We start from the raw sequence: 20,025 nt of genomic DNA, 5'->3' as shown, positions 1-20,025 counted from the left end.
TGCCACACATAGGCTTGGGGACTGTTCCACCATACTGGCAAGAAATGAGGAGGCCTAAGTGGAGATGACAGCCAGAGAAAGGGGAAACAGGGACTGAAAACGAACCACAGAGCTGGGAGGGACTGCCTCTGAACAGGACAAGGTGAGGGAGAGGAAGAGGCCAAGGAACAAGTCTCTGCCCACAAGACTGCAGGGGCCGGGCCTGTGGGGCTGGGAGCAGGGAGGGCAGGGTGGGGCAAGGAGGGGGGCGGTGGGGGGGCGGTGGTCCCTGGAGGCAGGACTCTGGCCCCTGCCTTCTCTCCACTGCTTTCAATCTCCTCTCTTTCTCTCTTCTTTAAGTGCCACCAATAGGAAAGCAAATACTTTTTAAATTGTTTAATATATTTCCTTGATTTTCAGTTCAGTTCAGTTCAGTCGCCCAGTTGTGTCCGACTCTTTGCGAGCCCATGAAATGCAACACGCCAGGCCTCCCTGCCCATCACCAACTCCCAGAGTTTACCCAAACTCATGTCCATTGAGTCAGAGATGCCATCCAACCATCTCATCCTCTGTTATCCCCTTCTCCTCCTGCCCCCAATCTTTCCCAGCATCAGGATCTTTTCATGTTTTTACTGTTAAAAAAAAAAAGTAAGTGGAATGTTTTCTATCTCTTCCTCAAATAGAAAAGCAAAATTACCCACACATGAGGATTCATGTGCATGAATCTCTTGATGTTTATGTTCCTTTGATGAATTAAAATAAAAGTGGGGGGACATCATTTCAGGCACCAGGATGAGGTCTGGCAACATCCTTTGGTGCCCAGCTGGCCCTGGGTGCCCTCCCCTCACCACAAGAGAGCCCAGGCTGGCGGCCACAGCCAAGCTCATTACTCAAGGGCTCAAGTGAGACCCTGACATTACAGCTCTTTACCTGTGGGATCTGCCAATCTTCCCTTGAAACCAGAGGGCAAGTTTTCAAATCCCAGGACGATGACATTTTGATAAAGTTAAAAAAAAAAAAAAAAAACTGATTTCACTTTGCAAGACAAACAGCTAATAAAACAAGATCTTTTTTGGTAACCACCCATACAGCAATCAATCTGTCACTCGGAAGGCTGTTTCCTGAGAGGTGTGAAATAAGGCCACCCTGGCGCGCTATGGGAACAGAGAACCCCCACCCAGAAGACACCTGCCACCCCAAAACAGGGAAACAATCCAATTTAGAGCACAGGAAATACACAGCTAATTAGCTGCTCAATCAATACTGACTTTTGAAAGACAAGTAAGAGGTATCTTCCAGTGTTTACATGCAGCCGCTCACACGTCATGAATATATCTCACCTCTGTTTCTTTTCAACTCCATTCCTATTGGGAACAAAACAAAAAAGTATTTCCCACCCTGGGGTCTTGCAGACTGAGCTGCACCAGGGAGCTGTTCTGTGCTGTAGCCGTTCAAGAAAGAACTTGAAGGGTCAACACCAACAAACATCAAAAGGACAGGTTTTAGTCATAAAATGAATCCCCTCTGTGCCCATCTGAGGTCAGAATCAAGATCCCCTCATTCACTCCATCCTCCCATCTCTGCTTCATGTTTTTTCCACCTTTATTTTCCCTTAGCCCTAATTTTCTCACTCCTTAAAAAAAAAAAAAAAAAATCTTAGTACATTGCACATAGAACATCTTTTCAAAAACAAGATGCAATAAATCTTAGTTAATCAGAATCTCCCTCAAAGCAGCTCTAACTGCACAGTTCTGAGTTAAACTTGGAAGGGAAGCAGTTACCACAAGCTAGGTGCTGAGCAGCCGTATCTCCACACAGTGGACTCTCAAGAAACATCAGTTAACTTGTTTTTTAGATGATGGAATCTGCAAAGCCTCCAGAGCAAGTAAGGCAAACTTAGTAGTAACTACTTTGAAAGAAATACATGACCAAAAAACTATTAACGGGAACAGATCAGAATGACAACAACAACAAATGGCTGTAATTCCATGACTATAAAAGAACTGAAAACATCTGGAGGTAGCAGTTTGCATAACTGAAACAAGAGAACAAAGGAAATAGTGATGTTGAGGATAAAAGAAAATATCCAGCCAGAAATGGAGACACAGAAAACAAAGAGAGGCGTAAATAACTGATTTGAAAAATGGGAAATGGGAAGCCCCCAAAATAGGAGACAGAGTGATGAATGGGGTAGGGTATATGATGAGGGAAACATCTGGAAAGAAATAATACAAGAAAAGTTTCCAGAGATGAAAAAACAGTTCAGCCTAGAACTAAAGTACACACACTGTGCCTTTCAAGTTTGACTCTCAAGGAAAGAAATAAACATTTGCCAGTTATATTTTTGAATGATAAATTATCTGGCAAGCTGAAATGAAGAAAGAGGTTCTTTTGAAATTAAAATGACAAAAGGACTAACATCTTGAGAGATGAAGCTGAACCTAAGGGGAAAATGTGCAATTCTACCCATGTATTAGTTATGCTCTGAAATGAGATTTGCTCTGTACAGGTGGAAAGAAGAAACAAACTCCTCTCACTAGCCACACCTAGTAGTTACTGTAGGATATTTCTGCATCCCCTCTAAGGTCCCAACCAAATGCACAGACTGGCCATCTCAGCTTGCCTGTCCAGCCATGCCTCTTCCCTTATTTCTCTATTGGGTTTCTAGGGGTAACTCTTTCACCAGAGTTCAGTCAAGACATTTTTCCAAGGCCAGCAGATGCTCCCTACCTTCACCTCAAGGGGTTTCTGCCAGCCCAACTTAGTCTCAGGTCTGCACGAAGTCTGACTCTGACACTCAGCTAAAGGGCTGTGTGACTTTGTGTAAGTTACCAAACCTCTCTGGGCTTGAACCTTGTTGACAGTAACCTGACTCCAGCATCACCATGTGGATAAATAAATCAGCCTCTTAGGTGCTAGAACCTTTGCAAACATTATTTCTGAACCTATGAAGTCAGTGTTATCCTCATTTTAAGAAAGTAGAAACCAAGACTTTGTGAGATACCCTGCTTGATACCCACTACTTACTGGTCTTGGGAGCAGGTCTATCCAACTCCACAGTTGGTTCTGCTGCCCAGGCAGGCTGTGTCTCAGGACAGGAAGAGGTATCCAGGAACCCGGACCAAGCTCCGTGTGTCTGGGCACGTGGTCTCACTTGGAGCAGCACGTCCATCAGGGGTCATCCCAGGTGCTGGTCTGTGGTCTAGGGGCCTGTGGGCGTGAGGCTCATGGTGGACAAGCAGGCAGGCGCATGCTTAGGACCACTGCTGGCTCGGCAGACACTGCCTGGCTGTGCTGGGTAAATGGCCCACTTTCCATGCCCGCCCCCCCCCCCCAGACCCTCCCACTGCCTATTTAAGCAACAGGCCCTGACTCCACTGGCCCCAGACACCGCCAGCTTCCGGACCTAGGAGAGCAGTGCTGCAGGCCTCGCTCACTCAGGATGAAAGGCCCTTCTGTTTCACCATTTCCTACCGGTGCGTTCTGAATGATGATGCTGAGCTGGGTTGTAATGGGAGCTGATTCTGCTCGCCTAGGAGTGTACTGAGATGTATAACTGGCAGAGGGAGGTTCTGATTGAATTTTTCCCATTTCTAATCCCTGACTTGATGTGATCTTATTTTCAAAGAGGGAGAAAGGCTGTAGTTTGTTATAGGACAGAGGGGAGCATATTTCAGAACAAGGTCTGGCTCAGAATACCAGTGCTCTGACATGTTTTTCTTTTGAGAAAAGAAAAGGTTCTGTAATCTCAAGGTTGCAGAGATTCCTTCCACTTCCCCTCAGGAAACCCTCCCTAAATAGTTCCTGTCGATTAATTTTATTTTGAAAAACAAACACACAGGAGATTTTTCAGAAGAGTCTGGTAGGGGAGAGATGCTATACAGCCTATGGGGGATAGTATGGGGAACATCTAAGGACAAAGACCCTCCTTAACAAATCTCTCATTGAGAGATGAGGTGGGAGCTCCTCACTGCTCGTGGAGAAGGCACAGGTTGGGATTGCCGCACAGGTTGGGATGGCTCCAGAGAGGAATGCCTCTTTTATGTCCACTTCCAGATGCATGCCAGCCTGTGGTCTAGGGGCAGGTCAGCCCGATGAGAGGGTGAAAGAGAGAGGTGAGGGTGGGCTGTCAGCTTACTGAGGGTGAGGAGGCTGGTGTCCAAGGCACAGGGGACAAGGCACCCCCTGGAGGCCAAGACAGTAGGCCATCCTCTAACCTCTCGGCAGGGTGGACTCCCTACACCACAGGTGGAGAGGGAAGACTGGGAAGGAAATAAGCTCATCAGGAAACTCAGGAAAATAAGCCAGGAAATAAGCCAGGGTGTCCCCATGGAAACAAGGGCCCCCTCCTGCACAGTGAGGACCTAGGGTTCCTCCGCTTCCTTCTTCCCACTCTGATCTGGTAACATCAGTCCCTGTGCTCACTTGGTCCTGGCCATGACCATCCAAGACTCTGTAGTGACCCCCAGTGTTACAGGGGAGGGGGCATCTGAGGCTCAGAAGTTAAATGACTTGTCCAAGACCTTTCAGCGGGCTAGAATTCTTGTCTCACTGGAGCTTTTCGAGTGTAACCCTAATCAGGAGGTCGCCAACTATTTCCCAAGTGAGAAGACACACCTTCCAGCTCCACTCAGGCTTGAGGGCAGAGGGCTTGGAACACAAATTTCAGGTTCCTCTGAAACAATTTGGGTGATTTGCAAAATAAGTGTAACTAAAGGACAGAGGCTGGTCCACAGGGATTCTGGGGAGTGAGTGACTTCTGCCTCGCCTGCGATGGGAGGGTGGTTAAGAGGGCTCTGCGCCGACGGGCAGCAGGACTGCCTTGAGAAAGTGGAAGACCAACGAGCTCCGCGCGGGGTGCGGGCTGGGCAGAATCAAAAAGCCAGGGATTCAGCTGGAAAGTCGGGGGCGGGACTTGGGGTTGGAAGGAGGGACTAAAGAGCTAGGACTTTGCCTGAGGCCAGGGGGCGCGGCCAGAGAGCTCTTGCCTAGGGCCAGGTTTCAGGAGGCGGGGCCAGAGTCAGTCCGGGCAGTGTCCGAGACCCAGGGGCAGGGACCAGAAGTCGGGGCGGGTCCGGCACCTGAGGCCGGGGCGGGGCTAGAACGGAGGGGCGGAGCCAGAGAGCGAGCCCGGGCCCAAGAGACCCTCCTGTGGAGTGAGTGTCTGAGCCCGCCCGATCCTCCAACTGGGTCAGCAGGGAATGCGGGGAGCCGGTGGCTTCGTGTCCAAAGGTCTCCGCGCACACGAGTGCCCTCCCAAACGTACCCCCCTCCGAAGACCCCACTGGGTTCACGAAGTGTCCGCGCCGAGCCTTCCCTCTGCCGGTCTGTCTCCTCCACTCCTTATCTGCTGCCAAACGGCTTCCTCCTCCCACCCACCCCTGTCCCAGTAGCCACGGTCCCTCTTTTTCCGGGTCTGGGTTCAGCTCTCCACCCCTCCTCCCCCCGCCCTCAGGTATCTCGGGAGGCTGAGATTATACAAAGCTCCTGGGAAGAGCTCTGATTGTTCTAGCTTCAGTTATCAGATCAAACCCTGGCCCCACTGCTGACGCTCTGAATTCGCCTCTCCCCGCCCCTCACCCTGCACAGCTCTGGCCTGGTCTGGGTCCAGCTGTTCACATGGAAGCCTCATGCCTCCCACCCACAGAGTCTTCCCCACCTGTCAACCCGCGTATCCCCAGCCTGTCTATCCCACAAACCTCCGCCCCCACCCCTTCTGGCTGAACTTCGTGGGGACCGTGGGGCCCACACCCTCTCCTTGGCGACGTGGAGGGTGTGGCGGTGCCTCCTGCACAGGTGCGGCCCCTAGGTCTTTGTGCCTGGCTCACCTGTACTGGGCTGCTCGCTGACTGTTGAGTTCCGGGCACTTCTGTGAACCGCTCATTTCTTTTCAGGTCCTTGACTCCGAAGTGAGTGCTCCCTCTTCTGCCAGAAAGACGAGAAGCTCCCAGCGGCGCCTCCTCAGGTATGAGGGGCTTCTGGAAGGGAGAGGGGGATGGGAGAGGACCCTTCAGGCCTCCCTTCATAGATTACTTATCCACATTTTATATAAAGAGGTGCTGTCTGAGATTGAGATAAGGTTCTGCTTCTTGGATAAAAAGTTTGAAAACACAGCTCTAGTGTAAGCAGTCTGGGGCAAACAGTTTGCTCCCATTCTGAACCCACCCTCGTGGTTCAGTGCCTGCAGAAGGGGTATGTCTGACGCAGGCAAATCTATGGAGACTGAAAATGCAAACTCCTTCAATAAGGCGGAAAAAGATTGAGGCAGTATTTTGCAAAAATGAAGGAATACAATTTAAATATCCTGGAAAATACAATCAGATATCATTTCCCACTGAACTATAAAAAAAGTTTTTTTTAGCGCTAAAACCTGGAGCTGGCAAGGATACTGTGAAACAGGCACTCTCAAATGACCTTCGAGAAAAGCAGTGTGGCAATGTGTATCAGAAGTTTTGAACTTTACCTTGTAATTCTAGTCTTGAGTCATCTCAGAGAAATAATTCAAACCATTAGAATAAAAGTGGAAACCAGAAACACAGAGACCCCTGGAAAGTTCGGAACCTCAGTCCAGTAGCCAGGACAGCAAGATCATTTTAAGAACCTGCTCCCTCCCAAATACGCAAATTAGATGCTTTCCTGGTTTCTGGGGAGGTCACCAAGCTGGGGGAAGGGAGATATGGGGGTTCAAGGTGATGATGACTAGATGGAAAAACAAAAAGGGAGCTGGATGAGGCTGGCAGTTCACATGGAAGATTATTGGGGTCTTCACTAAGGGATCAGTGGGGGTAGGTGACAAATGTAACCTTCAGGAACTGGAAAAGGGAGGCGTAAGAACAGGCAGATAGTGTGGTGAACTTGTCCCAGAGGTAGGTGGGCTTGGTGCTGGACAGCGCTCACTTGCATATTTTGCATGTGTTTGCATATCATTTGTATTTAATCTTGGTGGAAATGCAGAGAGGAAAGGAGAATTGAGATCCGGTGACCAGGCTACACCGCTCAGGGACTGTTGTTTAGTTTTCAGAGTTTCAGTTTTCTTATCTGTAAATGGAACCAGTGGTATCTGGTTGGGGTGGTTGTACCATGTAGATGCACCATTCAGTGTCAAGAGCTCATTCTGGGAGGTGCGTTCTGTGCAGCATCTGCTCAGATTCCCCATGAGGTGCATCTGTTTGTTCTGCCTCTCTGAGGCTCATTTCTAGTCTCCCTCATGTCTCTGCCATGGACGGGCTCATAGCCCCCCACCCCCACCCCACCCCCTGCACAGAGAGACAGCATGGAGGGGAGGGAGGGAGAGGATGAATTTGAGGTCCTGATGGGCCACCCTGGATGAACTGGATTGCTGAAGCCACCCAGGCCTGCAGGGGGCAGGGCTGTCGCCTGTCAGTCAGTCATCAGGGGTTCTAAGTATCTGCCTACTCTGTGCCCAACATACTGATAAAATACTGAGTGCCTACAAGGGGAAAAAGGAGCTCGAATTCCCCAGGACTGGAGGTTGAAGTGGGTGGATGAGCTCCCAAGCGGGTGGTGTCACCATGTGGGCAGGGTCCCTGGCCCTGCAAACACCTCACTGGGCCACACACAATAAGCCCTCCCTTCCTTTGTGTGAGGGATGAGATTTGCCAATGTTGCTCAAGCCTCCCCTCTCTAGGTTCTGTGTCTAGTGTGGTAGATCTGAGCATGTGGGAGGCTGGTTATCCTTCTGGTGTGCAGCCGGCTCAGGGGCAATAAATGCATGGACACTGCCAGCTGTCAGGAGAGAAATAGCTCGTTTCAGCCTGGTCAAAGGTCTCTAGTTACCCCTGGGGCCACAGAGGAGGGGACTGGCAGTGGTTGGTTATAAGATCATCATCGTGACTTCCAAACCCTGAGCGCCTCTGCTGAGGCTTTTGCACAGATAATAGCTGCAAGGAAACGGCCTCAGCAGAGGCATGGAGCACGGGAAGGGCTTGGGGGGAAATTGTGCAGGTTGGGTGGTGGTGGGGATGCCCTGGGACTTCAGAAGTAGGCAGGGTCACTGAGCAATCAGGCTGCTGGGCCTGCCTGCTCTTTCCTGCCAGGTGCAGCTCCCTGGGGTCAGCAAGGACCACTAAAAGTTTAGCGGGCAATGTGGTCCGATGTGTAGTTTAGAAAGGTGCCACCAGCTGCCACAAGGACCAAGAAGGGAGGCCAGCTCCAAGACCAGGTGATGGCTGTCACAGGGTCTAGGTGGGACAAGATGAGGCCTGAATTGGGTGTGGCCAATGGGAATGGATGCCAGGGATTAGGGAGGCAGAACCATGGACCGGTGAGAGGAGGGGGTGGGTTTGGAAGAGGTCCAGGGACCTAGGAGTACTCAGGAGACAGAGCTGGTGTTGGAGAAGTGGAGGAAGACAAATGATAAACTTTTAAGGGAAGATGGAGAGCTGGTCAACTACTTAAATTCATGGGATCAGAGATCAGGAGAGACACCTGGGAATAGGTAACCCACAAAAGATCAACCAAGAGAAGAAGAGGCAGGGGAAGGTACAGCACTTCCAGGGTAGTGGGCCAGGGAGGAGGGAACAACAAAGGGCTCAGAGAAAGAGCAGTCCCAAGGGCAGGGAGGGAACGAGAAGAACAGAGGTCCAGGACCAGGGGGAAGGGCTGAGGGACAGATGAGGAGAAGCAGCTGAGGTGTCCTGTTGGGCCTGTATCTTAGAGCAAATCTGATTGAAACTGCATAGACTGTTTTCTCAGTGGTGCTGACCTCTGTTCCACAAATTTTCTTTCCAAATCTCTACCAGAAAGGCCAATAAGACACCCTGTCCACCTTCTGTCTAGCAGTGGGGGGAGAGTGCAGGTAGCCTCAAGTTGGGGGCTGCCCAGACTCCCAGCCTACCAGAGGGTCACAGCCAGAGGGTCACTCAATCCTCCCAGAGCACGGCCAGCACGCACCGTGTGCTCTCACTATTCTGAGACCCAGGATGGGATGTTAACCAGACATTCTAAGCACTTAAGTGAAACAAACCCAACGAGGGTAAACTGCAAGTGAATGAGTTGGAGCCCCCTCTCAGGGCCAATTTCCATGGCTGCCCCTCCCCTGCTGTCTCCTCCTGGCCTGTAACCTGGGTCACTGTGGCCGCCAAGGGCACAGGCTGGCAAGCTGGACTCCTGAGTGTCCCTGTCCTCCTCGTGCCTACTTGCAGTTCTCTCCACCTCACCTCCCTCCCTTGCTCAGTGCTTGCTCCACCCACCACCCACCACTTTCCTGTCTCCATCTAGAAGGACACCCCCACACTCAAATATACATACCTAGAAAGCAAGGCTCTGCCCCCAGGAATTCTGGGGCAGAGTGAAATACCCCAAGCAGTAAGGGTGCTGCCTCTGACTCGCAGGGATGGAGGCCAAGCACCCCCAGCCTCCCGCCTTGACAGTCACTGCCCTGCCCCTGCTCCTGCCCCTCCAGCCCTGGCAGGTACCATCAGCCAGCAAGACCTAACAGTGTCTGACCATGCCTGGTCCCTGGGCTCTGACCCCACCAAGCTGCTGGCTTCATCTCCAAGCTCCCTCTTCCCATCCCCTGCAGGCCCAGTGTGGCCCCTGGGACCAAGCTGGCACACCTGCTGTGCAGTACCCTGGCCCCTCTGAGATACCCATAGCCTTCACTGACAGCTTGTGCGGCAGACCTAGTCACTCGATCCCACCCAACTGCAAGGGGCCCAGGAGATGCAGTCTTGCCTGATGCCCACAAAGTAGGCCCAGAAGAAGTAAGGCAAAAGTCCTGTCCTAGGCTTGCAGGCAGGATACAGGCTAAAGCGAAGAAAAGCCTACCCGGATCTTCACAGAGTGCTTATCTTTTTAAGTCAGTCACTGTCTACACTAGCACGTCTACACCAGCCATCTGGGGACATGTGGTCTCCAGCCAAGAGTTCTTTTCTCCCTTTTCCGAAGTGTATGATTCAGCAGCAGGTGTAGACAGGGCACCACTACCAGAGAGGCAGGGATTCACTGGAACCCAGAGGCTCAGAAGACCCTTGGCAGCAGGTTTGGTGGCAGCAAATAGAGGGGAATGGGGGGCTATAGACCCCCCCAAGACAGCTTCCCTGTTGGTCTTTGCTGTGGACAAACACTAATTTACAGTCTTATTCAAATGAACCTCTAAGTCCCACTCCCTGGGGTAGCAGACAGCAGCCCCAAATCCCCTCCATTATATCTTCTGGAGCAGGCCCAGGACAACCCTGCAGGCAGGTCAGAGGCCTCCCTAAGCAAGTAGTTCATAGTTCAGCCAGAGCTGGGCCATCCTCCTTCAGGAGGTCTTCTGGTTGGTTCTATCAGAGCCAAAGCCTCCTGTAATATCCTGAGCAGAGGGAGGACCTGAGAGGGGCAGTGACCAAGGGTCCAAGGTCTCTGAAGAGGCCCAGGATCAGGGCCTCAGCCCTCAGTGGTAAGTGAGCCCAGAAACTCAGCCCTCGGGCCCAGCTGCCCAGGGCTATACCGGAAGGCTGGTGAGACACTGATGCCTGATTTTATTTACTCATCCGCACTGATTTGCTTTTTAATCTTTGCATGAATTCTCCTCTCTACGACTCAGTTTGTTAAATGTTCTTTGCATAGAAAACCTGAGGTTGAGTGTGAAGTGATTTCCTTCAGAAGAATTTTAGCAAGTCCCTGCCGTGTCAGGGAGGTGTATTGTCTTCATCTGTGTTCTCTGGTGCCTTGAAATGTCTGCATGCTGCTCAGTGGGCCAATCCATTCCAGGAGGAAGCGCTGTACTTGAAATGCAGCTGAACACTGAGTCTGCATAAATCCTGCCATTTGTGTGGACTTGTATTTAAAGCTCTACTCCCACAGAAAGTATGCTGTCACTTGTTCTTAAGTGAAGTGTGTTCCCAGCCTTGTTCGGCTCAGGAACCATTAACATCAGCTCTCGTGTCAGGGAAGCAGGGACTTTGCTGGGACAGAAGCCTCAAAAACAGAGCCTGAGAGAAGCGAGGTTCCTCCTAGTGTTGGTCCCTGAGGAGGGCCTCTCCTGAGTGTGGAGGTGGTACTGGGCAGCAGGGAGCTGGTTGGGGGCTGGTACTCAGTCAGTTACGCAGCAGATACCCCAGGGCTCACCTGATGCAGGTGACGTGACCTGCTGGGGAGTTCCAGGATCCCCAGCTTCCGGCCACTTGCCAGGTGAGGCTCAGGCGCAGACCTCAGCACACAGGAGGCTCAGAGCTCTTGAAGTAAGAGGTCCAGCCCCATCCAGATGCTTGGCTGTTCGTACATGGTCTCTCCAGTAGTCACAACTGCCTGCTCCAGTCCTGTCCAGTCAAAGCCAAGTGGAGCAGACCCTGTGAATGGGGCAATCTCAGACCTGATATTCATCGTGCAGGAAGCCCTCATCCCCCAAGAACACCCCTACCCCGGGCTCAGCCACCATGAGGGCACAGGACTGGTGGGCACATATGAGCTCCAGCCCTCAGCAGACTCTAGGCAGACAGATCTGGCTGCAGACAGATGCTTGAGCCTTAGATAAGGGTAAATGGGAAGAAGAGAAGATGCCACTCAGGATGGCTCAGGTGTGGATTTAGATATCAGCCATCATCCAGCCTTCTCCTTAATGGCCCCCTTTTCAGTTACCAATAGATGATTCTGGAATGGCAGGCCCTAGAGGGCTGGGTGGCCAGATCTTCAAACTCAGCCCCCTCCCATGATGGAGCCCATACCCCAAGGGCAACTGACCTATGACCTCGCAGCACAAGGTCCTGAACCCAGATGTACAACAATTTTAAACACTAGGTAGTATGGGGCGCCCTGGTGCATCTACCTCCCACCTGCTTAAGATTTGCTTTCCAGTCATGCAGAAATTGGCTTTATCTGGGCTTTCTGAGCTCTGACATGGAAATGCCGAGGCTGACTGATTGAAGGAGTGCCACAGAGCTGCTTGCAGCCTGTTCTATTCTCAGAAACCACATGACGCATTAATAGCTCCCTTGGAAAGTTTCTTTTTGAAAATTTTATCACCCCTCTACCTGCATCTGGCTTCTGCAGAGGCCTGTGACTTGCGCTTGCACGAGCAGCCCACAACAGACAGTCCTGCCCGGAGATGGAGGCCCCTGCACCATCCCTGCCCCTCACGTGGGAGAGCAAGCAGGGCATATTTTCTGTCAAGCAACCGACCACACAAGGAGGAAACTTTGAAGGTTCCAGCTGTATCTTCAGGGCCATTGCAACAAGGAAATTAACAGTAGTAGTAGTAATAAAATGGGCTTCCCTGGTGGCTCAGTCGGTAAAGAATCTGCCTGCAATGCAGGAGACTCGGGTTTGATCCTGGGTCAGGAAGATTCCCTGGAGAAGGAAATGGTAACCCACTCCAGTATTCTTGCCTGGGAAATCCCATGGACAGAGGAGCCTGGCAGGCTACAGTCCCTGGGGTTGCAAAGAGTCAGACATGACTGAGACCATCACCACCACAGTAATAAAATATTACAGTCTTCCCTCACTATCCACAGGGGATTGGTTCCAGAACCTCCCACAGATACCAAAGTCCACAGATGCTCAAGTCCCTTAAGGTCAGCTCTCTGTGACTGCAGGTTCCACATCCATGGATATGGAGAACTGAGGAACCACAGAAACGGAGCGCTGACTAGTACTGTACTAGAGATGTGTGCGGCACTGTGCTAAGCGCTGCCCATCTGTCATCTCCAACTACCCTGAGATGTTACTATGTGTGCTTAACGGATGAGGAAACTGCAGCTCAGAGTCAGGCAAGCACCCTATCCAGGATCGGCAGCAGGACTTGAACCTGGCACGGCTGACAACAGAGTTAGTGCATGGCTGTCTCTTGAGGGATGCTCATGGGGCACAAACCACAGGCGCTAGGTCTTGCCAGGCCTTCGGGGAACTCAGAAGAGAGACTCCCCCTTTGCCCAGCAGGCAGGCCAGGGGGCACCACAGGAGGTTTGCACAGGAAAGGAAATGATGAGAATTAAGTTTTAGAAAGATGAAGTAAAAGGTTGATATTAGACCAGATCCTTTTAGTGGCAGAAACCCAACTCAAACTGTCTAGAGCAAGGAAAAGGGTATTTTGCCAACCCATTAATTAGAAATTCTGGGGGCTGTGTTGGCCTCAGGCACAAGGAAACTGAAGCTCAAAGGTGTCACCAGGACTCAGCCTCATTCTGCAGCCCTAAGGTCTGTTTTCCTCCAAATTGGATTCACTCTCCAGGAAGGCTCTGGAAGCTTCAGGTTCTTAGTGCTTCCGTCTCAGAGAAAATGCAGGCCTCTTGCCTGAGGGGTCCAGAAAGAGCTAGGGTTATGTGACCATGTAGTTGGGGGTCGAGAGGTTGTGGTGCTGAGTGGCCTGGTAGGGCTCACTGCCCCCCACCCAGATGGCTGTGGGGCAGACAAAAGTGGGTCTGTCACAGCCAGAGAGCTGAAGCCGGCTAAGATTTGGGCCTGTGCTGGTGCTTGAGACTCCAGTAGGCGCTCCCAGGCTGGTGGGGGCTGATGTGCAAACTGGCACGTGCCTGATGAGATGGGCAGATGCGGGTGTGCAAGGGAGGGAGAGTGTAGGAGGGGCAGGGAGGCTGGGGAAGGCTACAGGAAGGGGAGGCAGGGACTCTGGCTCTGGAGGGGTGAACAGGCGTCTACCTGGCACCGCTGTGTCAGCAGAAGGCGTTGCTAAGCACATGTGTGGACACTGGACCCCAGTCCCCAGTTCTGCTTCTGGGACTTGGTTTGCAGGGATTAGCCCAGATTTGTCTGACCTGCTTCACTCGGGAAGGCATCCTCTTCCGTCGTTCTTTGTGTCCTCCCAGCCACGAGCTGACTCCAAGTTTCAGCAGCTCAGAGCTCATGTTGCCATGCCAACCCCTCCCAGCAGGCATCCAGGCAGAAATGGGCCGCCCCGATCTCAGCGCTGCCAGCTAGGCGAGCACATTTTGATAATTGTATTGGAGCAGTCTTCTCCACCTTCCTTGAGGAAACCTGGGGCTTGGCCCAGCTCCTGCTAGACATGAGCCTGTGGACATGATGAGGATAAGAGGAGATCCCACTGCTCCAGTACTCTCAGCCCTGCTGCCAGGAAGAGCGCTCAGCAGGCATGAGGACCAGATGGAAGTGAGGGAGGGCCTGGGTCCAGACTAGCCCTACATGGGCAACACCTGACCCTCATTGAATCCCCAGAAGTTCCCAGAGCAAGGCTTAGAGATCCCAGAAGATGGCGTGGGCTTCCTCAGAGGGAGCAGGGCTTGCCTTCACCAGCAGAACTGATCTGGCTTACTCACTTTCGCACCTCAGGAGAAATGTAATTCAAAGTCAGCACTCCTGGACCCCGTGGGCCTCTGTGCAGCTCAACGTGGGGGCCAGCACACATGCTAGGTCCACTTCCCAGGAAGCTGGAAGTGGGCTAGCATCTCGGTGCCGGTGCCAGAGCTGTCCATTGCGGCTCGCCTACAAGGGCTGTCAGGGACCTGTCTCTCTACCCTCCTATTCCCTGCATCTTCACCCAAATAGGACCAGGCCCTATTCCTGAGGATGCCCTCCCCAGGGGGATGGCAGATCAGTCAGCCCTGGAGCCCTGAGCACAGTGACTTTGATGGAGCTCAGGCCTCTGAGCAGTCTGAGGCCCCATTCCTCATGCTGTGGTGGCTGTAGGTCACAGGTTAGCAACCAGGGGTCTCCATGGTGACACATCACCGCAGATCATCAGTCACCTGCAGGAGCAGCTGCTGGCAGTCCATGGCCCAGGCGTTGCCTGCCTGGGAGTGGCTGGGCCCGTGACCTCCCAGGTCCTGCCCAGTCACCTCTTCCTCTCTCACCTGCAAACTGTGGAGTTCTCTGCTCCTTTGTCCATCCTGGCTCCACAGCCCAGTCTCCTTGTCACAATCAGACCCAGTCTAGTCCTCACCACGGTGGGAGGAACAAGTTAGTGAAGGACACCTCTGAGGATCCGAAGGCACTGCAGGTCAGTGTGGGGCCTACAAGTTCAACAGGTGAGTTCAGGCTTCCCACAGAACAGCACACAGAACCAGCTTGTCTTGTCTGCAAACTCCACTGAGTTTACAGGTCAAGGAGAGCAAACAGGGTGCACAGGGGCCAGCGTCAGGGGAAGGGTGGTCAGGGAGGTCCTGCAAAGAGCAGGGGAAGGTAGAAAGGAAGCAGGGTCAGCCCTGTGAGCCACGTGACCCCTCTAATCCTCAGGATGGTCCTGGGAGGCAGGTATCGTACTCCCACGATGAGACAGAGCCTGATTCCAGTGCCAGGATTTCAATCAGGTCAGCCTGACCCTTGAGCCCGTGCTGAACGTTGAGCAATGCAGCCAGGGGTGAGGAAGCGAGTCAGGGGTTCTCTGCTTCTAAAACAGAGTGTTTTGAGTCCTGGGAGCCCTCCCTTGGGAGCTGTGTAGACCCCTTCCTGAGCCTAGAGCTCAGAAGTGACTACGAGGACCTGAGGGTGTCTGGTACGCCAGGTGAGTTCTGGAAACACTAGTTTTAGGGAAGAGGTCATCCCAAGCTACCCTGGAAGCCACACACCAGGATTCACAATAGGGATAATCCTGGGAGTGACTGTTGGCTTTAAAACAGAAACCTCAAAAAAGCAACCCTGCCGTGTGCTTGGCTGGCCACAGCTCAGCACACAGGGCCTTTGAGGGATCCATCAGCTCCATCAGAAATGGCCACAGTGGACTTTGCTTGGCAGAGGTGCCAACCCCAGGACACAGAAGCAGAGATCTGGGCAGGGAGGAGGGATGGGTGTTCTCCCTGGGAGAAAGAACTCTGGCCGGGGGCACAGACTGGACACCCGTGCCCCGCCATCCTGCCCTCCAGCCTGCTGAGGACTCTCGGGCTCCCTGAGAAGCTGCCAGCCTCCAGTGTTTAACTTCGCTCTTCTCTTTGGTGGGGAAAGTGTAGATCAGACTAATTAATGTGTTGTTGTTTGTTTACCCTCCTTTCATTTCACTGAGACAAAATAATTAACCACAAAGCTTTAGAAACTGGCTCCATTGGTGGCAATCCCTTCTGTGTCAACTGCGTCAGCAGCTCCCATGCCTGGAGGCAGGGACTGTGAGCGGCCACAGGGCAGGGGGGCAGCACCTGAGGTTCCCTCTGCCCAGGACACTGTGGGAGGGGGAGGTGGGGGGCATTCTGGAAACAGGACCCAGGGGAGCTGTGAAGGGCCGGGGTGCTTGGATCTACCCCATCTTGGAGAAGCACCGTAGTTCTCTGGGCTGCCAGCCCATCGATGCCTGAATGGGGACAAAAACATTCCTATGACCAATCCAGGGGAGGCAGAAAGGTCACACCTACCACTCAAGCGAGGCTAGGGAGGGAACTTGCCCAGAAGTGTTCCTGTGGCCACAGCAGGAGTGAGGAGGACCCAAGGAAGCTGCAGGGGGATACCCACCCCCCACCCAATAGCCCTATCCCAGCCAGTGTTGGGGATGAGCCACACAGAACAGAAGGTTAAACCATTTCTCTCAGGAAGCCTTTTATGAAGCGAGGCTGCATGTACCTGGCCAGGGAGGGCAGGGGCATAGAGGACCCCTAGACAGAGACTGGGAGACTGGACTTTGTCCCTGAGACAATGAGACCACCACTGGGAGAACATAATCAGATTGTTTCCAAAGCTCCACTGACTACTGTGCAGACTGTGGGTCTGGGGCTTGTGGTCTGAGACTGGTGGTGCTGGATGGGGCGGTGCTCAGGGGAAGATGGTGTTGGTTGGGCTGGGCTGATGACCTCAGGCTACAGAAAGAGGGGAGGGAGGCAGGGGAGGAGGCCTGCTCTGTGACACTGGGCCAATGTCCTGGGGTCCCCAGGTGTCTGGCCTGGACCCTTACCCTCAGCACCTTGGTACCAACCACAGGTGCTGCTGGCAGCTGGGGTATCTCTGGACAATCCCTGCACCCTCCCCAGCCATAGGAACAGGACCTGCAGGCTCTTCCTCTGGGCCATGTCCTCTCCTGTAGCTCTCGCTCCAGCCAGTCTGAAGTTGGCAGACTCCACACAATGAAGTGTGCCAGTCTGTGTACACGCTGTGTGCCAGAGGTGGTGGGGGCAAACCCATCAGGCTACATGGGCACGTGAGTGGGCTGTCAACCCAATTCCAGGTTAAACTCACATGAAACTGCTAGGATTTAAATAAAGAACAAGTGAGTGTGTCAAGATGGCAGATGTGGCCTGCCTGGGCCACCAGCCTCTCCAAGCCTGAGTCACAGAGGTAACACTGCTCTGCTGGGGGTGGTTAGAGGAGACCACAGCACAGAGGGTCAGCAGGCTTGCAGCAAACCCTCCAGTTTCAACCACTGTCGTTACAAAGTTGGTCTTGGGGCCCTAAGCCCACCAGTCTGGCCCAAGTTCACAGGCCCACTGAAATAGCTGAGGCCATCACGGTGAGGACATCCCCAACCCGGGGTCTGGCCTACAGAGGCCAGGATTTGGGCTGGATGTGGGGCAGCTGGTGAAAGCCACTGGCTGAGTCCGAGGCTCCAGGCCCCACAGCAGCTGGCGGGGGGTGGGGGGTGGCAGGGGTGGTGGGGGGTGGGTGGGCGCGGGACACTGAGGCCGGCTCTCTGGCCTCACCACAGGGAGCCCCGTTGCTTACACCTGAGAGGCTCCTAGTCAGATGGCTGTGGTTTGGGTAGACAAACCTGCTTTGAAACGTAACCTTCCAGTGTTTGCTTCAAAGCGATTTTCTCTAAAGGAAGTAAAGATCTTGGTGAAACGCATCCTATAGAACCAGACACTACCACCAGCTTAAGTTTATCTTTCAACAGGAAGCTCTGTTCTGGGGAGAGCGCCTCACCCTCATGTCAGACGGTGGCTGCAGGACAGCAACTGGGTGACGGAAACTTCCCCCTCCTTAGACCGTGAGGCAGGTTGATCTGCATTTACTCACTCGTTTCCTGAGCTCCTGTTGGCGCAGCTCCAGGGGCCCTGGCACCCTCAGGGCAGCTCCGTCTCTCAAGGAGCCCCCAGTTCCGCAAGGTGGCAACCTCATCTCACATGCAGTCATGATCTAGAACTGCAGAAAGCAGGCCATGCACAGGGGGCACAGGAGCCCCCAGTGGAGCTAACGGAGCCACCTAGCCGGGGGCACAGAAGGACCCGAGGAGGTGATCTTTAAGCCGAGTCTTAGAAGACAGGAGATGAACTAGATGACGGGCAGAGGAAACAGCAGGGCATGGGCAGGAAATCACATCTGGAGGCTGGGAGGTGAACACAAAGAGGGCTGGGGCCACAGACAGGGGAGGGCCTGGCTGGGGAGATGCAATGCCCAACAGGGGCTGAGCGAGGCTTCTGTGGGGCTGAGGCGTCTGCAACCTGATCAGATCAGAGTCCCTCCAGCCATCCTGTGGAGGATGGCCTGATGAGGAAGAGGCGGAATATGTGGGTGGCATGTGATGCAGTCCTGGAGCAGCAGGGGGCTCCAAGGGGCTTGGGTGGGTAGCGGAACTGATGGGATGTGGGAACTGAGAGAGAGGGCAGAGTCCAGATGACATCCAACTTCCAGCTGAGGTGGGCCAGGAAGGCAGGAGGAAGAGAGGGCATGGGGCCAGGATGGATGGCATCGGGGACACAGACCCCCAAGGGGCCATGGCAGCAGACTGGCTGGGCTGGTGAGATGATGAACAGGAAATGAGTTCCCCGGCTGATCTGGCCATGAAAACTCTGGGTTATGTTTGTACCAGCTGCACCACAGAATGATAACCCTGGGTCCCTGGAGGCTGGGTAAACACTCCAGAATCTTGTCTTTATTGATTCTACGTTTAGCACAATGAATGCACCTGTGGCTTCTCCCAGGCGGGGCCCTGAGCCAGCTCTAAAACCCATGGCAGCTCCCATATGGGCTGGGGTGGACTTACTCTGGCAGTTCTGGGCCTCAGTTGGACCCTGGAGCTTATCTCAAGGACTTAAGGGGGAAGTCACAGGACCATCAGGGTCCCCTGTAACTGGGTGACTCTGAGCATTCTGGAGCTTGGGAAGAGCCATGCTGTGTGCTTGGGTCCCCATCAGGCAGGGGTTCCTGCAGGAATGGGAAGGCAGAGATGGTCTGATGCTGCAGGCTGGGGCACAGTGAAAGCCTGGTTATGGGGGGCCCTCCTCTCAGGGGTCCTGCCAGCCACACTGCCCTCTGCCCCAGGACCCTCTAGCCCCTTTTCTCTGTAGTTTGTTCCCTCACCGTCCTGACCCAGTGGGCACCTGGTGACAGGTGGCTGTGTCCACAGCTCCTGACTCAGGCTCACCCCTTGTCTGTTCTAAACACACCCCCTGGCTCGCGATGGGCTGCTCCAGGCCAGCGTTCTGCACACCCACAGCCTGTGCTCAAATCCTGGGCCAATTTCTAAGCAATTAGGTCACAAGGTCAAAATGGTCACCTAGGGAATTACCTGGCAGTCCAGTGGTTAGAACTCTGAACTTCCAATACCTGAGATCCAGGTTTGATCCCTACTTGGGGAACTAAGATCCTGCAAGCCACAAGGCACAGCCAAAAAAAAAAAAAAAACATGAACTAGAGGCAGTCACATCATTAGTCAGTTTCCTCCAAGAGAACCAACAAACACTTTGCCTGTGTTTACAAAGACAAAGAATGCCAGGCTGCCTTCTGGCCCCAAACACCCCCATGTGAGCCTGCTGGCTCCAACCTGGTCCTCAGAGCAGTCCTGCTGGGGTCAGAGGAGGCAGGAACAGGGTGAGTGGGGCAATGGCTCAGCATCTGATCTACCCCACTAAAGATGAATAAAAGCCCCTCACTTTCTGTGTTGGGCTTTCCTGGTGGCTCAGTGGTAAAGAATCCACCTGCCAATGGAGGAGACACGGGTTTGATCCCTGGGTCAGGGAGATCCCCTGGAGAAGAGAATGGCAACCCACTCCAGTATTCTTGTTTAGGAAATCCCATGGACAGAGGAGCTTGGTGGGCTATAGTCCATCGGGTTGCAAAGAATCAGACATGATTTAGTGACTAAACAGCAACCACACTTTCTGTCTTGCAGGTTCTCCAGCAGACCTTGGTGGCCCAGAATGGCCCACTGAAGGAACCATGACTGGCTGGCCAACACACACCACTGACCACCCAGAGCCGTGTCTCACCAGGAGGTGA

The 20,025-nt window shown here is 53.3% G+C and overlaps 1 long non-coding RNA gene across 2 annotated transcripts in view; it reads right to left on the bottom strand.

The window, feature by feature from the left end:
* The window catches only part of LOC102404702, a 43,086-nt gene extending 23,164 nt beyond the window's left edge, over positions 1-19,922 (bottom strand). For both annotated transcript variants that reach the window (XR_006546356.2, XR_006546357.2), the window contains exons 1-4: positions 13,692-19,922; positions 11,053-11,273; positions 5,808-5,957; positions 3,007-3,189 (exon numbers count right to left, since the gene is read on the bottom strand). This is a non-coding gene — a long non-coding RNA (uncharacterized LOC102404702). The remainder of the gene's footprint in view (positions 1-3,006; positions 3,190-5,807; positions 5,958-11,052; positions 11,274-13,691) is intronic.
* Between the last annotated feature and the right edge of the window lie 103 nt (positions 19,923-20,025).

This window comes from Bubalus bubalis, chromosome 18 (genome assembly GCF_019923935.1).
Source record: "Bubalus bubalis isolate 160015118507 breed Murrah chromosome 18, NDDB_SH_1, whole genome shotgun sequence".
Classification (NCBI taxonomy): domain Eukaryota; kingdom Metazoa; phylum Chordata; class Mammalia; order Artiodactyla; family Bovidae; genus Bubalus; species Bubalus bubalis.
Note: the sequence above shows the minus strand (reverse complement) of the source record. Positions and strands in the feature narration are given on the sequence as shown.